The 21073-nt window shown below is 45.6% G+C and overlaps 1 protein-coding gene across 17 annotated transcripts in view; it reads left to right on the forward strand.

Annotated features, from left to right (window-relative positions):
* The window catches only part of LOC121866676 (exocyst complex component 5-like), a 176815-nt gene that overhangs the window by 74601 nt on the left and 81141 nt on the right, over positions 1 to 21073 (forward strand). The gene's annotated exons all lie outside the window — the stretch shown is intronic.

Below are 21073 nucleotides of genomic sequence, written 5' to 3' on the forward strand. Positions count from 1 at the left end.
TACAGGTCGGTTGATACAGGTACAGGTACAAGTGGGTACAGGTACAGGTACAAGTTGATACAGGTACAGGTACAAGTGGGTACAGGTACAGGTACAGTTGATACAGGTACGGGTACAAGTGGGTACAGGTACAGGTATGCAAGTGGGTACAGGTACAGGTACAAGTTGATACAAGTACAGGTACAAGTTAATACAGGTACAGGTACAAGTTATACAGGTACGGTACAAGTTAATACAGGTACAGGTACAAGTTGATACAGATTACAGGTACAAGTGGGTACAGGTACAGGTACAAGTTGATGATACAGGTACAGGTACAAGTGGGTGACAGGTACAGGTACAAGTTGATACAGGTACAGGTACAGGTACAAGTGGGTACAGGTACAGGTACAAGTTAATACAGGTACAGGTACAAGTTAATACAGGTACAGGTATAGTGGGTGCAGGTACAGGTACAAGTTGATACAAGTACAGGTACAAGTGGGTACAGGTACAAATTGATACAGGTACAGGTACAAGTGGGTACAGGTACAGGTACAAGTGGGTACAGGTACAGGTACAAGTTTGATACAGGTACAGGTACAAGTGGGTACAGGTACAGGTACAAGTGGGTACAGGTACAATTAAGTTGATACGTGCAAGTACAAGGTGGGTACAGGTACAGGTACAAGTTAATACAGGTACAGGTACAAGTTGTTAGTGCAGGTACAAGTAATAGGTACAGGTACAATTGTTGGGTACAGGTGGAAGTGGGTACAGGTACGGTACAAGGTTGATACAGGTACAGGTACAAGAGTGGGTACAGGTACAGGTACAAGTTAATGCAGGTACAGGTACAGATTGGTGCAGGTACAGGTACAAGTTAATACAGATACAGGTACAGGTACAAGTTGATACAGGTGAAAGGTACAAGTGGGTACAGGTACAGGTACAGGTACAGGTACAAGTTAATACAGGTACAGGTACAAGTTAATACAGGTACAGGTACAAGTTGATACAAGTACAGGTACAAGTGGGTACAGGTACAGGTACAAGTTGATACAGGTACAGGTACAAGGTTGATACAGGTACAGGTCAAGTTGATACAGGTACAGGTATAGGGTGGGTACGGTCAGGTACAAGTGGGTACGGGTACAGGTGTTAATACAGGTACAGGTACAGAGTGGTACAGGTACAGGTACAAGTTAATACAGGTACAGGTACAAGTTGATGCAGTACGGTACAGAGTGGGTACAGGTACAGGTACAAGTTGATACAGGTACAGGTACAAGTGGGTACAGGTACAGGTACAAGTGGGTACAGGTACAGGTACAAGTTGATGCAGGTACGAGGTACGGTACAAGTTGATACAGGTACAGGTACAAGTGGGTGCAGGTACAGGTACAAGTGGGTACAGGTACAGGTACAAAGTTGATACAGGTGCAGGTACAAGTGGGTACAGGTACAGGTACAAGTTAATACAGGTACAGGTACAAGTTGATACAGGTACAGGTACAAGTTGATACAGGTACAGGTACAGGTACAAGTTGATACAGGTACAGGTACAAGTTAATACAGGTACAGGTACAAGTTGTGGGTACAGGTACAAGTGGGTACAGGTACAGGTACAAGTGAGAGTACGGGTACAAGTTGATGCAGGTACAGGTACGGTACAAGTTGATACAGGTACAGGTACAAGTTAATACAGTACAGGTACAAGGGTGATGGTACGGTACAAGTTGATACAGGTACAGGTGAAGTTGATACAGGTACAGGTACAAGTGGGTACAGGTACAGGTACATTGTAGGTACAGGTACAAGTTGATACAGGTACAGGTACAGGTACAAGTTGATACAGGTACAGGTACAAGGATTGATACAGGTACAGGTACAAGTGGGTACAGGTACAGGTACAAGTTGATACAGGTACAGGTACAAGTGGGTACAGGTACAGGTACAAGTTAATACAGGTACAGGTACAAGTGGGTAAGGTACAAGTGGGTGCAGGTACAGGTACAAGTGGGTACAGGTACAGGTACAAGTGGGTACAGGTACAGGTACAAGTGAATGATACAGGTACAAGTGGGTACAGGTACAGGTACAGGTACAAGTTAATACAGGTACAGGTACAGAGTGGAATTAGGTACAGGTACAAGTGGGTACAGGTACAGGTACAAGTTGATACATGGGTACAAGTTGATACAGGTACAGGTACAAGGTTGATACAGGTACAGGTACAAGTTGATACAGGTACAGGTACAAGTGGATACAGGTACAGGTACAAGTTGATACAGGTACAGGTAAAGTGGGTACAGGTACAGGTACAAGTGGGTACAGGTACAGGTACAAGTGGGTACAGGTACAGGCCTGGATTAATACAGGTACAGGTACAAGGATTAATACAGGTACAGGTACAGAGTGTACAGGTAGGTACAAGTGGGTGCAGGTACGGGTACAAGTGGGTACAGGTACAGGTACAAGTGGGTACAGGTACAGGTACAGTTGATACAGGTAAGGTACAGTTGATACAGGTACAGGTACAGGTTAATACAGGTACAGGTACAAGTTGATACAGGTACAGGTACAAGTTAATACAGGTACAGGTACAAGTTAATACAGGTACAAGGTACAAGTGGGTACAGGTACAGGTACAAGTGGGTACAGGTACAGGTACAAGTTGATACAGGTACAGGTACAAGTTGATACAGGTACAGGTACGGTACAAAGTTGATACAGGTACAGGTACAAGTTGATACAGGTACAGGTGCAGTTGATACAGGTACAGGTACAAGTTAATACAGGTACAGGTACAAGTTGATACAGGTACAGGTACAAGTTGATACAGGTACAGGTACAAGTTAATACAGGTACAGGTACAAGTTAATACAGGTACAGGTACAAGTGGGTACAGGTACAGGTACAAGTGGGTACAGGTACAGGTACAAGTTGATACAGGTACAGGTACAAGTTAATACAAGTACAGGTACAAGTTGGATTACAGGTACAGGTACAAGTTGATACAGGTACAGGTACAAGTTAATACAAGTACAGGTGCAAGTTGATACAGGTACAGGTACAAGTAATACAAGTACAGGTATAGGAATTTCAGTACCAGATCATTGCCCTACCACCTTGTACCACCACTATCACCACTACCATCAATCTTCCACCACAGTAGCGTCTCCTGACACCATTAGTCCGTAGCCCATCTCACCCACCCACTCACCCCCCACTCACCCTTCCCCCACTCACCCTTCCCCACTCACCCTTCCCACTCCCCACCCGATCCTATTCCATTTCTTTCCCAGAACCCTGAAGCTACGGCGTCTCTTCCTTGCCTCTTCGCCTCCTCTCTCTCTCTCTCTCTTTTCTCTCTCTCTCTCTTACTCTTAAAATTTCCTTCATTTATTATATTTTTGCTTTCTTTATTTTCCTCCATTTGTCATCCTTTTCTCTTTCTTTTCACCGCTTCCTTTCTCCTCTTCTATCACCCCTTTAACCCCCTTCACCCCTTCCATCCTTCACCCTCCCACCCCCTTCACCCCGTCCACCCCCTTCACCCGTCACCCTCCTCCACCCCGTCACCCTCCTCCCACCCCTTCCCCTCCCATCCCCTTCACCCCCCTTCCCCCTACTCAATCCCCTTCCTCGTCTACAAAACTCAGTGATAGGCTGCGTTCCCGGCTCCCCCTTGGTTGTTGTGGGGACCTGAATCGACGGCCGTGTTCTGTGATGGGGGAAAATACCAGTTCACCGAAATGGCTCTTGTAGATCGGATTCGGTAAATTTCCCATGAAAACTAGGGGAACCTTTTTTTTGTGTGTGTGTGTGTGTTTGTGTTTTGTGTGTGTGTTTTGGGGTGTGTTTTTCTGTGTGTGGGTTTTTGTGTTGAGTGTGTTTGTTTCTGTGTATTTTTTGTGTTATGTGTGCGTGTTTGTTTCTGTGTTTTATATATTTTTGTGTGAGTTTGTGTGTATGTGTGTGTGTTTTAGGGTTTGTGTGTGTATGGGTACGTGTTTGTTTCTGTTTGTATGGGTGAGTTCCTTTCGTGTGAGTGTTTTAAGGTTTGTGTGTACGTGTGTTTTAATGTGTTGTGAGAGTGTGTGTATGTGTGGGGTTGTGTTTTTTTTGTGGTAGGTGTTTTGTGTATGTGCGTGTGTGTGGGGAATACCGTCAACTCCGTTTACTTCAGGAATACCCGGTCTTTAGTATGCCCGGGTCCCATTTCTTATTACATCTTAAAACTACGAATTTCACCCCCATTTACCGCAATACCTGGTAGTAATTGACTTCAGTTTTTCAGTTTCCCTCAATTTTGATAATTTTACCGGTCATTTTTTTTGGGTCATAACGCGACTAAATTTTTTTTTTTTTTATCGTAAGTGGATAATTTTTTGTTTCGCAAGTGGATAATTTTTGTTTTTTATCGTAAGTGGATAAAATTTGCCTTTCTTTACCGTAAGTAGCCAGAATTTCCATGTTTATGTCGTAAGTAAACAAAGTTCCCACTATTTACCGTAAGTGACCGGAATATCCCTATATTTTCCAGTAAGTTTGACAAAATTCCTATTTACCTAAAGTACAGAACCCACATATCACTATTTCACCCGCATTAACGTGCGAAATTACCCCCATATCTGTCTCTTTGGTATTTACAAAATGGTACTTGTTTATACTAACCTGACCTGACCTGACCTATCATAACATAACTTAACCTCACATAGCATAACCTCTCATAAACTGGTCATTTTCCCTCCTGTTCCTGTTATGTTCTGCCAATTTTTCCTATTTAAACAGCCTATTTCATGCCTCTGGTGGGCATTTATCTCCGAGTTTTGTAATGAATTCCAGTTGTTCCATTTAACTGAGAGAGATCGATTGCATCCTCAAGTTCCCACCATTTGTGTGTCAGTGCCAGGGGTTCGAACCTCCGGGAAGGCTTCGTTCACGTGGTTCATAGTGTATCGGTCGTTCTTAGTCGTGTTTGGTTGAGTTTTGGGGTGAGTACACGAGAGGTTGTGGTTAATGGAGGGAGAATGGGGTGGTTGGTGGTGGTGGTAGTTGGGATGGTAGTGGTGTTGTGGTTGGGTTGGTGGTGGTTGGAGTAGTGATAGTAGTTAAGGTGGTTATAGTGGTTAGGGTGGTGGTGGTTGGGATGGTAGTGGTGTTGTGGTTGGGTTGGTGGTGGTTGGAGTAGTGATAGTAGTTAAGGTGGTGATGGTTGGAATGGTAGTGGTTGAGTGTTGGTAGTTATGGTAGTAGTGGTTTCTGAAATGTTAATTTTTGTTCTGAATGTTGAAATGTTAATATTTTCTTCCTGAAAATGTTTTGTATTTTTAATAGTTTTGGTAATAATGAAGGATTAGAAATGTTAAATTGTGAAATGTTAAATGTGTTAATATTTTGTTAGGTTTTAGGTTGTTAATTCATGGTTTAGGGGGAATGTTTGTAAAATGTTAACTTGTGATATGTTTTGAATGTTAGATCCTAGAACGTTTGTGTTATATTAAAGTTGAAATGCTAATCGTTATAAAATGTTAAATTGAGAAACATTTGTGTGTTAATTAGGGTTAATATGTATACAACAATGTTAACATGTGACTAACCGTACAATAACAACATTAGTATGCATTGTAAGTGTGAACATAAGTGTGTAATGTTAAAAAGCGTTATTTACAAATGAAATATGCATTGTTTTACATGATTTACAAAAATATTAAATATCACGGATGACGCTCGGACATCGTATGTAAATCTGTTTAATAATTTGTATTGTGGAAAAAGTTTGAAAAAATTTATAATATTGTAGGCCATAGTTAATACTGGGGGAAAAAATGCATTGTTTTGTTAATGTTTGGTGAGTGATACAGGAATGACACGTGTATAGTGTTATCTCGTGTTAGGTAGTTCAGTGAAAGGTGATTTAAGTTCAATCCAGATTAATTTCCACCTAACCTAACCAAATCTAATCTAATCTGACCTAATCTAACATACTGGTAACCTAACCTAACCTAACCTAACCAAATCTAATATAATCTAATCTGACCTAATCTAACATACTGGTAACCTAACCTAACCTAACCAAATCTAATCTAATCTGACCTAATCTAACATACTGGTAACCTAACCTAACCTAACCTAACCTAACCCCATATTTAACATGGTTCCTCACAGCCAATTTTAACAGCCTGGTAACATCAGGATATATAACCCGCGGCCGTTCTGATGAATTTAAACACGGCCGGATAGAACAGGTATGCCCTGCCGGATAGCCATTTATCATTGGTTGTAGTGTAGGATATTTTAGGCCGGATATAATGTATTTACTGTAAGGAATATACGGCCGCCACTGGCTATGTTAATGTTGTGTTCCTCTCGTGCAGTTTTACATACATACATACATACATACACATATTATCGTCTATAATCTCCTCATTAACTCTTGGATACACATGATGGTATCTTGGACGTCCACTATTATATAATGGGCAGCTAGTTAAGGTAATTAATGGTGTGCGTTGTTGTATTTGGAATTGCGGAGGTGAGGGGGGGTGGGGGAGGAGGGGGGGGGGAGGGTGTGGAGGGGGGGTAGGGGAGGTGAGGGGGGGTAGGGGAGGTGAGGGGGGTAGGGGAGGGGGGGAGGGTAGGGGAGGTGGGGGGGTGGGGAGGTGGGGTAGGGGAGGTGAGGGGGGTAGGGGGGAGGGGGTAGGGGAGGTGAGGGGGGGTAGGGGCAGGAGGGGGGTAGGGGTGGGTGAGGGGGTAGGGGAGGTGGACGGGGGGGTAGGGGGGAAGAGGGGGGGTAGGGGAGGTGAGGGGGGGGTAGGGGGAGGTGGAGGGGGGGAGGGTGAGGGGGGGGAGACGGGGGGTAGGGAGGTGAGGGAGGGGAGGTGGAGGGTGGGGGGAGTTAGGGAGGTGTTGGGGAGAAGAGGAGGAAGAATTAGGGGGAGAAGAGGAGGAAGTAAGGTTGGGGAGAGAAGAAGAGGAAGAAGAGTTAGGAGGAAGAGGAGAAAAAGAATGCTAAGTGAATGAGTCGAGGGAGACTGGGGGAGAGGCAGAGGGGAGGAGGAGTAATGAGACAGTAGAGAGGGGAGGGAGTTGAAAAAGGACTCAACAGAAGGGGACTGAAAGGGAAACATTAATGATGAGAGAGAGAGGAGGATGAAAAGAGATAGAGACAAAAAGAAAGATTGAGAAAGTCGAGAGAAGGTTGATATTCTCCCCCTGCAGGCAAGAGAGATAGGTGAGAGAGAGAAAGGAGAGAGAGAGAAAGTGGGGAGAGAGAAGAGAGCAGAGAGAGAAAGGAGAGAGAGAAAGAGAAAGTGAGAGAGAAAGTGAGAAAGTGAGAGAGAGAAAATGAGAGAGAGAAAATGAGAGAGAGAGAAAGTGAGAGAGAGAGAAGAGAAAGTGAGAGAGAGAAGAGAGAGAAGAGAAAGTGAGAGAGAGAAAGTGAGAGAGAGAGTGAGAGAAAGAAAGTGAGAGAGAGAAGAGAAAGTGAGAGAGAGAGAGAAAGTGAGAGAGAGAGCAAGAGGTAGTTCATGTTATTCCCTCAGGTAGATCCACCTCTGAAAAATCGTTATCACGTTGACACCTGAAAAATAGACCAGGATTGTTGGGGTGAGAAATGGTGCGGTTGTTGTTGCTCTTGTGGTGGTGGTAGTTGTGGTAGTGGTGGTGGTTGTGGTGGTTGTGGTAGTGGTGGTGGTGGTTGTGGTAGTGGTGGTGGTTGTGGTGGTGGCTGTTAGTTGGTTGGGGTTGTCCTTGTGGTTGTTTTTGTGATTGTCCTTGTGATTGTTGTTGGTTGTGGTGGTGGTGGTTGTTGTTGAGATTGTCCTTGTGGTGATTGTGATTGTTGTGGTGGTGGTGGTGGTGGTTGGTGTTGTACTTAAAAACACGTACGAAACAAGTCCAGGGGAAGCCACATCAGACACAAGAAACCAGGTCAGTGTGTGTCCAATTTTACCCCTACATATATACATACATACATACATACATACATACATACATACATAAAAAAATCTCTATGTATATACGCCTGGCAGCGCCGCACGAGAGAGGGAAGAAATAGATCCGTGGGGGGGATGGGGGTGGGGGGGGGGAATTATCGAAGGGTGAGGAAAATAATTATTCGGGATGAGGAAAAAAATTCGAGAGATGAGGAAAAAATAATTCCTCGGGGGAGGGAGGGGGGTGAGTTATCAGTCAAGTCAGTGAGGAAAGGTTAAGGAGTGATTAGGTTAAAGAGTCATTAAGATGCTGTAATTGTATAGCTTTAAGGTTGATTTTGATATGGTAGTTAGGTTGTTTGGTGACCCTTAAGTGATATTTAATAATGATGATTTGGTTTTATTATTGAATGTGTTTATATTTAATTAATTAATTATTTAATTATGTGAAGCAGAGAAATGAGGTTTATTATTGTTATTGTTGTAGTTGTTGTTGTTGTTATTGTTATTGTTGTAGTTGTTGTTGTTGTTATTGTTATTGTTGTAGTTGTTGTTGTTGTTATTGTTATTGTTGTAGTTGTTGTTGTTGTTATTGTTATTGTTGTAGTTGTTGTTGTTGTTATTATTGTTATTTTATTTTATTTTTTCGTGTTTATGTCAACCAATGGAATGTTTCGTTGATATTGTGTACATACCATTGGCTGTTACCAAACTCAAGGGCCAATCAGAGTCCCACCACTTCTCTTTGCACCGACCAATCACATGCCTTTATTTGTTTTATATATTTTGTTTTATCTCTTGCCTGCAGACCTGCCAACACTGCTACCACCATTCACCACACTACCACCACACTACCACCATCCATCACCACACTACCACCATTCACCACACGGCCACTACCACCAGAACCATCACTACCACCATTTACCACACTACCACCACACTACCACCATCCATCACCACACTACCACCATTCACCACGCTACCACCATCACCACACTACCACCATTCACCACGCTACCACCATCACCACACTACCACCATCACCACACTACCACCATTCACCACACTGCCACCATCACCACACTACCACCACACATCATCACATTACTACCAGGCTGGTGAAGGAAGGGTGTAGGCCGGTGAAGGAAGGGTGTAGGCAGGTGAAGGAAGGGTGTAGGCAGGTGAATGAAGGGTGTAGGCAGGTGAAGGAAGGGTGTAGGCAGGTGAATGAAGGGTGTAGGCTGGTGAAGGAAGGGTGTAGGCTGGTGAAGGAAGGGTGTAGGCTGGTGAATGAAGGGTGAGCAGGTGAAGGGAGGGTGTAGGCTGGTGAAGGAAGGGTGTAGGCAGGTGAAGGAAGGGGTGTGAACAGGTGAGAAGGAAGGGTGTAGGCAGGTGAATGAAGGGTGTAGGCTGGTGAAGGAAGGGTGTAGGCTGGTGAAGGAAGGGTGTAGGCCGGTGAAGGAAGGGTGTAGGCAGGTGAATGAAGGGTGTAGGCAGGTGAAGGAATAGGGCTACAATCACAAGCATTTACTGTATTGCAAGTTCAGGTGGTAATTGCAAGCACTGATGTTATTTACTGTGGTTTCATTGCAATTTTTTTTAAGTGTTATTGCAATCACCATCATTAGTGTTATTGCAATCACCATCATAATAACAACATGATCGCAACCACTGTCAGACTACTACCACAATCACCACCGTCACACCGCTATATGTATCATCACAACCGCTCACCCTTCCTCTCCTCCTCTTGTCTCTTCCCCCTTTCCTCTCCCCTTCCTTTTTCTCTTCTCTCCTCTCTTTCCCTCTCCCTCCTCACTCATTCCTCCGCCTCCCTCACCCCTTCCATTTCATCTTCTGCTTCCTCCTCCATTCCCTTCTCCCCCCAACCCCTTCCTCCCTCCCTCTCCCCTTCCTCCCCACCCTTCCTCCCCTCTCCTTCCTTCCCCCTTTCCTTCCTCCCTCCTCTGCCCTCCCTTCCCCTCTCCCCTTCTTTCCCTCTTCCCTTCCTTCCTCATATCCTCACCTCCTCCTTCCCTTCCTTCCTCCTCCTCCTCACCTCCTCCTTCCCTTCCTTCCTCCTCACCACCTCCCCTTCCTTCCCCTTCCCCCCTTCCTCTCCTTTCCCCACCCTCCAGTATCAGTAAAACGACATAAACAAGAAGAGGGGAACACCTGTTGTTAATTAATGCTCGTTAACCTCACCTGCATGGCCAGCTCCTAGGTAGTGAGGGGAGAAGAGGTAAGAGGGGGTGGGGAATGACTTGAAGGCAGGGGAGAATGAAGGGGTGGAAGAAGGGGAGAGGAAGAGTAGAGGCCCTTGTTATGCTCGATCAGGGGCCTTTGTTATGCTCGATCAGGGGGCTTTGTTATGCTCGATCAGGGGCCTTTGTTATGCTCGATCAGGGGCCTTTGTTATGCTCGATCAGGGGACTTTATTATGCTCGATCAGGGACTTTGTTATACTCGATTAGGGGCCTTTCATTTATGCTCGATTAGGGGCCTTTGTATGCTCGATCAGGGGACTTTGTTATGCTCGATCAGGGGACTTTGTTATACTCGATCAGGGGACTTTGTTATACTCGATCAGGGCCTTTGTTATAAAGGATCAGGGGAATTTGTTATACTCGATCAGGAGACTTTGTTATACTCGAATAGGGGCCTTTGTTATACTCGACCAGGGACCTTTGTTATACTCTATAAGGGGGCTTTGTTATACACGACCAGGGGACTTTGTTATACTCGATCATTGGAGTTTGTTTGACTCGATCAGGAGACTTTGTTATACTCGAATAGGGGCCTTTGTTATACTCGACCAGGGGGCTTTGATATACTCGATTAGGGGACTTTGTTATACTCGATTAGGGGCCTTTGTTATGCTCGATCAGGGGCCTTTGTTATGCTAACCAGGGGCCTTTGTTATGCTCGACCAAGACTCCTCCGCCATTAAAGTTTCAGGCGCCAAGACCCCTAAAATAGCCGGTCTGTCGAAGTCTTAAAACTTTTGGGTGAAAGTAGAATCTCCTTTCAACACTTTTTTTTTGTGTTAAAAGTTGATCAGATTTTTTCCGCCAAAGTTCTGAGGCCTGAAGGTAGAATGGTGGCGTAAGGGTAGAGTTTAATGGTAGAGACCCCCCTATCCTTACTCCTTACATTCTCCTTAACCCCTACCAACACCCTCCTTACCCCCCTCCCTACACCTCCCTAACCCCTCCCTACACCCCTCTAACCCCTCCCTACCCCCTCCTACCTTTTCCTACCCCGCCTACATTCCTATATATATGTACAGTTATATTGATGGAAGAGAGTAGAGAGAGAGAGAGAAGGGAAGAGAGACAAGAAGGAGGAAAAGGAATGAGTGGAAGAGTGAGCGGGAGAAGGGAAGGAGGGTGAAGGAGAGAAAGAGAGAGAGAGAGAGAGAGGTGGGTGGTGCACACACTCTGCCATGTTGGATAAGGTCATATTTTTGTCGCAGTGTATATTCTCTCTCTCTCTCTCTCTCTCTCTCTCTCTCTCTCTCTCTCTCTTCCTCTTCTACTACTACTACTACTACTAACTTCTTTTTCATTATCCATTACCTCTTGTCTTTCTTCTCCTATCTTCCTTCTCTTCCTATCTTTCTTCCCTTCTCCTCCTCCTCTATTACGACCCTGATATTGCAGTTTCCAGGTCAAGAGGAGGAAGAGAGAAGAGAGAGAGAGAGAGAGAGAGAGAGAGAGAGAGAGAGAGAGAGAGACAACAGATGACAACAGGAGCTTTACACCTTCCTCCTGTTAACAGTAAGAGACTTTTTGTCGCCGTATGATACAACAGGCAATAAATTTTTTCCCTAGACCATAACACAGGAGCTGATTCCCCCACCCCACCCCCACCCCCAACACAACAGAGGGTAGGAAAAAAAAAACGACCCTTATCTCCATATACCAGAGAGGTGAGAATTACCACGTACCTAAAGTGCATTCTGGCCCTTGTACCTATCTGGGGGAAACTCCTTGTAACTTGCCAATTCATTTCCCCTTGTCACTCTCCCTCTTGCCTGGCTAATCCACCTTGACGGTCTAATTTTAGGAGCCTAATTGAATGAGTTGGGTCAAGACAGTGTTATACAACCAGGTGTGAGGATGGGTGAGTTTCGTGTACTCATGATGTAGGGGTTACGACCTTAAGGATCGTTTCCTTTAATGTCGTTTTCGAAGTGAATATTTTATAGGTAGACTGAATTATACTTACACCGAGAACTTTAATTAGGAAAAGTTTGGTTAGGTTTGGTTTGGTTAGGTTAGGTTACGTTAGGTTAGGTTAGGTTAGGTTAGGTTAGGTTTGGTTAGGTTTGGTTTGGTTTGGTTAGGTTAGGTTAGGTTTGGTTAGGTTTGGTTTGGTTAGGTTAGTTTAGGTTAGGTATTTATTTGGTAAAGGAATTTTTTTTTATAGAATTTGTCTCAGTTTGGTAATGGAATTTTATTTAAGAATTTATAATCAGAATAAATCCTATATATTCTATCTTTCTTAGGAATTAATGACTTAGAACTGAGATTTTCGAATTAGTATTTTATTGTAAGAAAAAAAAAAAATTCGGTATATCCCTCCAAATCGTGTTGGTAGTAGCCCCACTGTGTCTTAACCCTGACACAGTCTTGGGATGACATGTGTCTTAACCCTGACACAGTCTTGGGATGACCGCTGTGTCTTAACCCTGACACAGTCTTGGGATGACCACTGTGTCTTAACCTGACACAGTCTTGGGATGACCGCTGTGTCTTAACCCTGACAGATCTTGGGATGACCGCTGTGTCTTAACCTGACACAGTCTTGGGATGACCGCTGTGTCTTAACCCTGACACAGTCTTGGGATGACCACTGTGTCTTAACCCTGACACAGTCTTGGGATGACCGCTGTGTCTTAACCTGACACAGTCTTGGGATGACCGCTGTGTCTTAACCCTGACACAGTCTTGGGATGACCGCTGTGTCTTAACCCTGACACAGTCTTGGGATGACCACTGTGTCTTAACCCTGACACAGTCTTGGGATGACCGCTGTGTCTTAACCTGACACAGTCTTGGGATGACCGCTGTGTCTTAACCCTGACACAGTCTTGGGATGACCGCTGTGTCTTAACCCACACAGTCTTGGGATGACCGCTGTGTCTAACCCTGACACAGTCTTGGGATGACCACTGTGTCTAACCCTGACACAGTCTTGGGATGACCACTGTTAACCTTGACACAGTCTTGGGATGACCGCTGTGTCTTAACCTGACACAGTCTTGGGATGACCGCTGTGTCTTAACCTGACACAGTCTTGGGATGACCGCTGTGTCTTAACCTGACACAGTCTTGGGATGACTACTGTGTCTTAACCCTGACACAGTCTTGGGATGACCGCTGTGTCTTAACCCTGACACAGTCTTGGGATGACGCTGTGTCTTAACCCTGACTGATCTTGGGATGACCGCTGTGTCTTAACCCTGACACAGTCTTGGGATGACCGCTGTGTCTTAACCCTGACACAGTCTTGGGATGACCGCTGTGTCTTAACCTGACTGATCTTGGGATGACTACTGTGTCTTAACCCTGACCTGATCTTGGGATGACCGCTGTGTCTTAACCTGACACAGTCTTGGGATGACCGCTGTGTCTTAACCCTGACACAGTCTTGGGATGACCGCTGTGTCTTAACCCTGACACAGTCTTGGGATGACCGCTGTGTCTTAACCTGACACAGTCTTGGGATGACCGCTGTCTTAACCTGACACAGTCTTGGGATGACCGCTGTGTCTTAACCCTGAGCACAGTCTTGGGATGACCGCTGTGTCTTAACCTGACACAGTCTTGGGATGACCGCTGTGTCTTAACCTGACACAGTCTTGGGATGACCGCTGTGTCTTAACCTGACACAGTCTTGGGATGACCGCTGTGTCTTAACCCTGACTACAGTCTTGGGATGACCACTGTGTCTTAACCTGACACAGTCTTGGGATGACCGCTGTGTCTTAACCTGACACAGTCTTGGGATGACCATGTGTCTTAACCCTGACACAGTCTTGGGATGACCGCTGTGTCTTAACCTGACACAGTCTTGGGATGACCGCTGTGTCTTAACCTGACACAGTCTTGGGATGACCGCTGTGTCTTAACCCTGACACAGTCTTGGGATGACCGCTGTGTCTTAACCCTGACACAGTCTTGGGATGACCGCTGTGTCTTAACCCTGACACAGTCTTGGGATGACCGCTGTGTCTTAACCTGACACAGTCTTGGGATGACCACTGTGTCTAACCTGACACAGTCTTGGGATGACCGCTGTGTCAACCTGACACAGTCTTGGGATGACCGCTGTGTCTTAACCTGACACAGTCTTGGGATGACCGCTGTGTCTTAACCCTGACACAGTCTTGGGATGACCGCTGTGTCTTAACCTTGACACAGTCTTGGGATGACCGCTGTGTCTTAACCTGACACAGTCTTGGGATGACCGCTGTGTAACCCTGACACAGTCTTGGGATGACCGCTGTGTCTTAACCCTGACACAGTCTTGGGATGACCACTGTGTCTTAACCCTGACACAGTCTTGGGATGACCTTTGTGTCTTAACCCTGACACAGTCTTGGGATGACCGCTGTGTCTTAACCCTGACACAGTCTTGGGATGACCGCTGTGTCTTAACCTGACACAGTCTTGGGATGACCGCTGTGTCTTAACCCTGACACAGTCTTGGGATGACCGCTGTGTCTTAACCTGACACAGTCTTGGGATGACCGCTGTGTCTTAACCCTGACACAGTCTTGGGATGACCGCTGTGTCTTAACCTGACACAGTCTTGGGATGACCGCTGTGTCTTAACCCTGACACAGTCTTGGGATGACCGCTGTGTTCTTAACCCTGACACAGTCTTGGGATGACCGCTGTGTCTTAACCCTGACACAGTCTTGGGATGACCGCTGTGTCTTAACCTGACACAGTCTTGGGATGACCACTGTGTCTTAACCCGACACAGTCTTGGGATGACCGCTGTGTCTTAACTGACACAGTCTTGGGATGACCGCTGTGTCTTAACCCTGACAATCTTGGGATGACCGCTGTGTCTTAACCCTGACACAGTCTTGGGATGACGCTGTGTCTTAACCTGACACAGTCTTGGGATGACCACTGTGTCTTAACCCTGACACAGTCTTGGGATGACCACTGTGTCTTAACCCTGACACGGTCTTGGGATGACCACTGTGTCTTAACCCTGACTTACAGTCTTGGGATGACCGCTGTGTCTTAACCTGACCAGTCTTGGGACCACTGTGTCTTAACCTGACACAGTCTTGGGATGACCACTGTGTCTTAACCTGACACAGTCTTGGGATGACCGCTGTGTCTTAACCTGACACAGTCTTGGGATGACCACTGTGTCTTAACCCTGACACAGTCTTGGGATGACCACTGTGTCTTAACCCTGACACAGTCTTGGGATGACCGCTGTGTCTTAACCCTGACACAGTCTTGGGATGACCACTGTGTCTTAACCCTGACACAGTCTTGGGATGGATGCCAGCGAGGATTTGACATGACTGAAATATACGTTAAATAAATACGTAAAATAAATACGTGAATTAAATACGTTAAATAAATAAGTTAAATAAATACGTTAAATAAATCCGTTAAATAAATACGTTAAATAAATGTAAATCAATACGCTAATTAAATACGTTAAATAAATACGTGAAATCTGACTAAAATTTGATCTTTCCGGTGACTATTTCCGTCTTCCTCCTCTTCCCTCTTGTTTCCTTCTTCTTCCTCCCCTTCTCCTCCTCCTTCTTCCTCTCCCTCCACCTCCTTTTTCCTCTCCCCCCCTTCCTCTCCATCCCTTCCCTATTCCTCCTTACCCCCATCCCCCACTACACCTCATGTACAGTATCTCACAGTTAGGCCTTGTATTTTCACTCGGGACACACACACACACACACACACACACACACACACACACACACACACACACACACACACACACACACACACACACACACATCGCCTCCTAAGTTTCTTCAATTGTCGAGCTCTGTATGTATGTATGTATTTATGTATGTATGTATGTGTGTTGTGTGTATGTTTATGTATGTATGTGTGTGTCATGTATTATGTATGTATGTGTGTGTGTGTTTTCTTCTGTAATTTTGACGTCTTTTTTTTTTTTTTTTTTATTTATTTTTTTTGAGGCGGCGAATTGAAGTGAAAATTGGTTGGTTATCGAGGTAAACACATGTTTTTTATATTGGGTCAAGGTCAAGGTCGAGGGTCAACTTTAGCTAACTATTGATGGTTTTATTCTTTCTCTCTCTCTCTCCCTGACTTCCCTGCCTTCTCCCTATCCCTCTGCCTCTCCTGCACTCTCCTTGTCTCCCCCTGCACTCTCCCTACCTCCCTGCACTCTCTGCACTCTCCCTACCTCCCCTGCTCTCCCTACCTCTCCCTGCCTCTCCCTACCTCTCCTGCACTCTCCTACCTCCCCCTGCACTCTCCCTACCTCCCCCTGCACTCTCCCTACCTCCCCTGCACTCCTACCTCCCCTGCACTCTCCTACCTCCCTGCACTCTCCCTACCTCCCCTGCACTCTCCCTACCTCCCCTGCACTCTCCTACCTCCCCTGCACTCTCCCTACCTCCCCTGCCTCTCCCTACCTCCCCTGCACTCTCTCCCTACCTCCCCTGCACTCTCCTACCTCCCTGCATTCTCCACCTCCCCTGCACTCCCTCTCCCCTCCCCTCCCTACCTCCCTACTCTCCCCTTCTCCTACCTCCCCTGCCTCTCCCTACCTTCCCTGCACTCTCCCTACCTCCCCTGCACTCTCCCTACCTTCCCCTGCACTCTCCCTACCTTCCCCTGCACTCTCCCCTACCTCCCCTGCACTCTCCTACCTTCCCTGCACTCTCCCTACCTCCCCCTGCCTCTCCCTCCCCTGCTCCCTACCTTCCCCTGCACTCTCCTACCTCCCCTGCACTCTCCCTACCTCCCCTGCACTCTCCCTACCTCCCCTGCACTCTCCTACACTCCCCTGTGTCTCTTTGCCCTCCCCTCCCCTCTGTCCTCCTTACCTTCTCCTGTCCTCTCCCTGTTTTCCCTGCCCCCTGGCCGTCTCCTCTGCCCCTTCCTCTTCCCCTGTCCCTCCCTGTCTCTTTGCCCCTCCCTGTCCCCTTCTGCCCCTCCCTGTCCTCCCCTCCTGCCCCTCCCTCCCCTTCTGCCCCTCCCTGTCCTCCCCTCCTCTGCCCCTCCTGTCCTCTCCCCTGCCCCTCCCTGCCCCTCCTTGCCCTCCCCTGCCCTTGACACTGGGTGATGGCTCACTTGAGGACCCTTGACAAGTGTTGGTAATAACTGCATCCGCCTCTGTCACCCTCCCCCTTACTCTCATTACCCCCTTCCTCCCCTTAGCCCCTTACCATTTTCTTACTCTCTCTCTCTCTCTCTCTCTCTCTCTCTCTCTCTCTCTCTCTGGGATATAAACATTGGTGTACCGTTTTATATTAATTTAATTCTCGTTGTGTTATTATTATTTATTTTTCATTATTATTGTTTGTTATTCTTTATTTCGTTATCATTATTATTATTTATTATTGTTTTTATTATCCATATATTTTTATTATTATTATTATTATTATTATTATTATTATTATTTCACGTTATAAGGTTTAATTAGACTTGTATTTTAATTGTCCAACCTTCCCTTAAAGCCAAACCTTCACTATTACCTAGAGTATTATTACTACTATTATTACTACTGTCTTTATTATATACAGTATTTAGTGGTAGTATTATAGTACTATTATTACTTACTTATTATACTCGTTTATTATTATTTCAGTAAGAGTTAAGAGCATAATAGCTAGAATATTTTGTAGGGTTAAAAGTTAGGCCATTGATCCTCTGTAGTGGGTGAGGGGAGACAAGGGGAGAATAAGACGGTGGTGAAGGGGAGGAAGTGGAGATTGGAGAGGTACCAGTGGGAGGGAAGTGTAGGAAGGGAAGGGATAAGGTGGGGTGGGGTTTGATGGGGAGGAGTTAGTTGAGAGAGGCAGGGTGAGTGGGGTTGGTTGGGAGAGGCAGGGTGAGGTGGGTTGGTTGGGAGGTACGGTGAGGTGGGGTTGGGTGGGGTTAGATGGGAGGTATTATGGGCATTGGTGGGAGGAGGGTGTTTAGGGTCAGGGATGGAAGGACAGTAAAGGGGGTTATGGAGGAGGGAGGAGAAGCTGGAAAGTGAGGGAGGGTAGGGAGTTGGGAAAGGAGGAGAATGTAAGGAAGGTGGGAGGGCTGGGAGGGAGAGGAGGGTATAAAACCTAGCACACTGGATCAATGTTCTGTTCGTCACAGGTGCCACATGGTGATGCTACATTGGTCCCCGCCACTTCTGCTCCCCCACTGCCCCTCCCCCTGCCCCTCCCCTACTGCCCCTCCCCTACTGTCCCACCCCCTGGTACTGTCTCTACTGTCACTGTTTCGTTGTCCTGCCTTTCTGTCACCCTCCCTCTGTCGCCGTCACCACTATCACCATAACACCCACACCCGTCACCACTATCACCATTAAAACTAATGTTGTGGTGCTCGCCTGTAGTAGTACTCTTGGTGGCCCTCGTACTGGTGCTGCTAACCAGCCCAACCAAACCCAACCAAACTCAACCCAACAAAACCCAACCAAACCCAGCTGACCCCAGCCCAACCAAGCCTACCTCAACCACAACCCTAGCACAACCCAAGCAAACCCAACCTAACCCAACCAAGCTCAACCCAACAAAACCCAGCCAACCTTAGCCCAACCAAACAAAACCCAACAAACCCAACCTACTTACCAAGCCCAGCAAACCCTACCTCAACTAGCAGCCTAACCCAGCCAAGCCCAACCAACCACCTAACCCAGCCAACCCAAGCAACCCAGCCTACAACCCAGCCAGGCCCAACTGCAACCAAAACCACACCCAACCTCAACCAAACAAACCCAGCCTAACCCAGCCCAACCCAAGCAAGCCAACCTAACCCAACCAAACTCAACCCAACAAACCAACCAAACCCAACCAAACTCAACCCAACAAACCAACCAAACCCAACCTAACCCAGCCAGACCCAACAAGCCCTACTAACCCAACCTAACCCAACCTAACAACCAAACCCAACCAACCCAACCTAACCCAACCCAGCAAGCAAACCCAACCTAACCCAACCACAACCAACCCAACCTAACCCAACCAAACCCAACCAAACCCAACCAACCCAACCAAATCACCTCAGTAAAAACTCCTTCATAAATATACGTCCAAAATCCAACTTTAATCTTACTTACAAATGCACAAACGCGTATTAAGGAAATCAAGTGACATTCAAAATTAAATGAAATAAAATGATGCGTTTTTTTGAAGTTTGTAAATAGTTTAGCGAGTTTAAAGAGGCAATGCTCAGCAGAGAGGTAAAAATTGTGTAAATTATCTGACATAGTGTGTTTAGGTTAGGTTAGGTTTGGTTAGGTTAGGTTATGTGTGTTGAGGTAATTTTAGGTGGTAGGAGATGGTTAGGTGGTGGTGAATTAAGTTATGAATGTGGTCTGTTTGGTTGATTAGACACCCTAGTTTATTTCACCTCATTAGACACCCTAGTTTATTTCACCTCATTAGACACCCTAGTTTATTTCACCTCATTAGACACCCTAGTTTATTTCACCTGATTAGACACCCTAGTTTATTTCACCCTGGTGTGTTAGATACAAGATTCACTGCCAGCCACATTGAGAACTGCCTGTGATAATGTAATTGCTTTTAATTCTCTTCTTTGCTCGACTGCACGGAGAGGAGAGTAGAGACAGGTGGTGGGAGGAGGAGGGTAGAGATGGTGACGGGGGTAGAGGAGGAGGAGGAGGTGAATAGGGGGATAGAAAGGAGGTGGGTAGGGGAATCTGGATTTCAGGTAATTACGCTTAAACTCGTCAGAAAGTGTCAGAACCAGAAGTTAGTGGGAGGTTTTAGCTGAGTTTTTTTTTGGGGGAGGGTCTCAATTTTGGGATCTCGTTCTGAAGAAAAAAAAAATAATGTTTTGTTTATCAATGGAGTTGTTTACAGGATATATAGAGTAAACAAAGTTATGGTTATTCATATTGGCTCGTGTTTACTTGATGCTGGTTGACGTCACGTGAACAAGAGATAGGTGTTTATAATCACTAATACCTGTTTACCTGTGTGTTTACATGGGTTCGTATCCCTAATTGCTAATATGGTCTTCAGGTGTGTTAGAGAAGGCAGGTGTTAACGTTCTTACCTGACTATCCACACGGGAGAGTCCATTTGGCCATTCCCAAGGGCTAGAATCCCCATTTGGCTATCCACACTCGCCCGTAGCCTTACCGAGCTATCCACACTCGACCATTATCCTTACCGAGCTATCCACACTCGCCCGTATCCTTACTTAGCTATCCACACTCGACCATAGCCTTACCACCTATCCACACTCACCCGTATCCTTACCGAGCTATCCACACTCACCCGTATGCTTACTTTGCTATCCACACTCACCCATATCCTTACCACCTATCCACACTCGCCCATATCCTTACCACCTATCCACATTCGACCATATCCTTACCCATATATCCACAAGGACCCACATCATGGATAAATCTGGATATTTCTTACATGAGATATAAAAATACCTGTATGTATATGTATGAAATTAATGTGAAATAAAAATACTTACCTGTGTGTATGTATGAAATTAATGAGAAATAAAATACCCACCTGTATGTATATGTATGAAATTAATGTGAAATATGTATGAAATATTCCCTACTGAAAGGCTGAATCATGTCTCATTGCCTTACTGACGGGGTAATTAAGGCTAATTACCTGTTGATTGTGGTAATTAAGGTTACCTGGCTCAGCTAATGGAGAAAGTCTCTTTGGTTTATTTTTAGTAAGTTGGTTTAAGTTAATTAGATTAGGTTGGTTTAAGTTAATTAGAATTGGTTGGTTTAATTAGTTTACGTTGGTTTAAGTTAATTAGATTAGGTTGGTTTAAGTTAATTAGAATTGGTTGGTTTAATTAGTTTACATTGGTTTAAGTTAATTAGATTAGGTTGGTTTAAGTTAATTAGAATTGGTTGGTTTAATTAGTTTACGTTGGTTTAAG

The sequence above is a fragment of the Homarus americanus genome, unplaced genomic scaffold, assembly GCF_018991925.1.
Source record: "Homarus americanus isolate GMGI-L3 unplaced genomic scaffold, GMGI_Hamer_2.0 scaffold20504, whole genome shotgun sequence".
NCBI lineage: Eukaryota > Metazoa > Arthropoda > Malacostraca > Decapoda > Nephropidae > Homarus > Homarus americanus.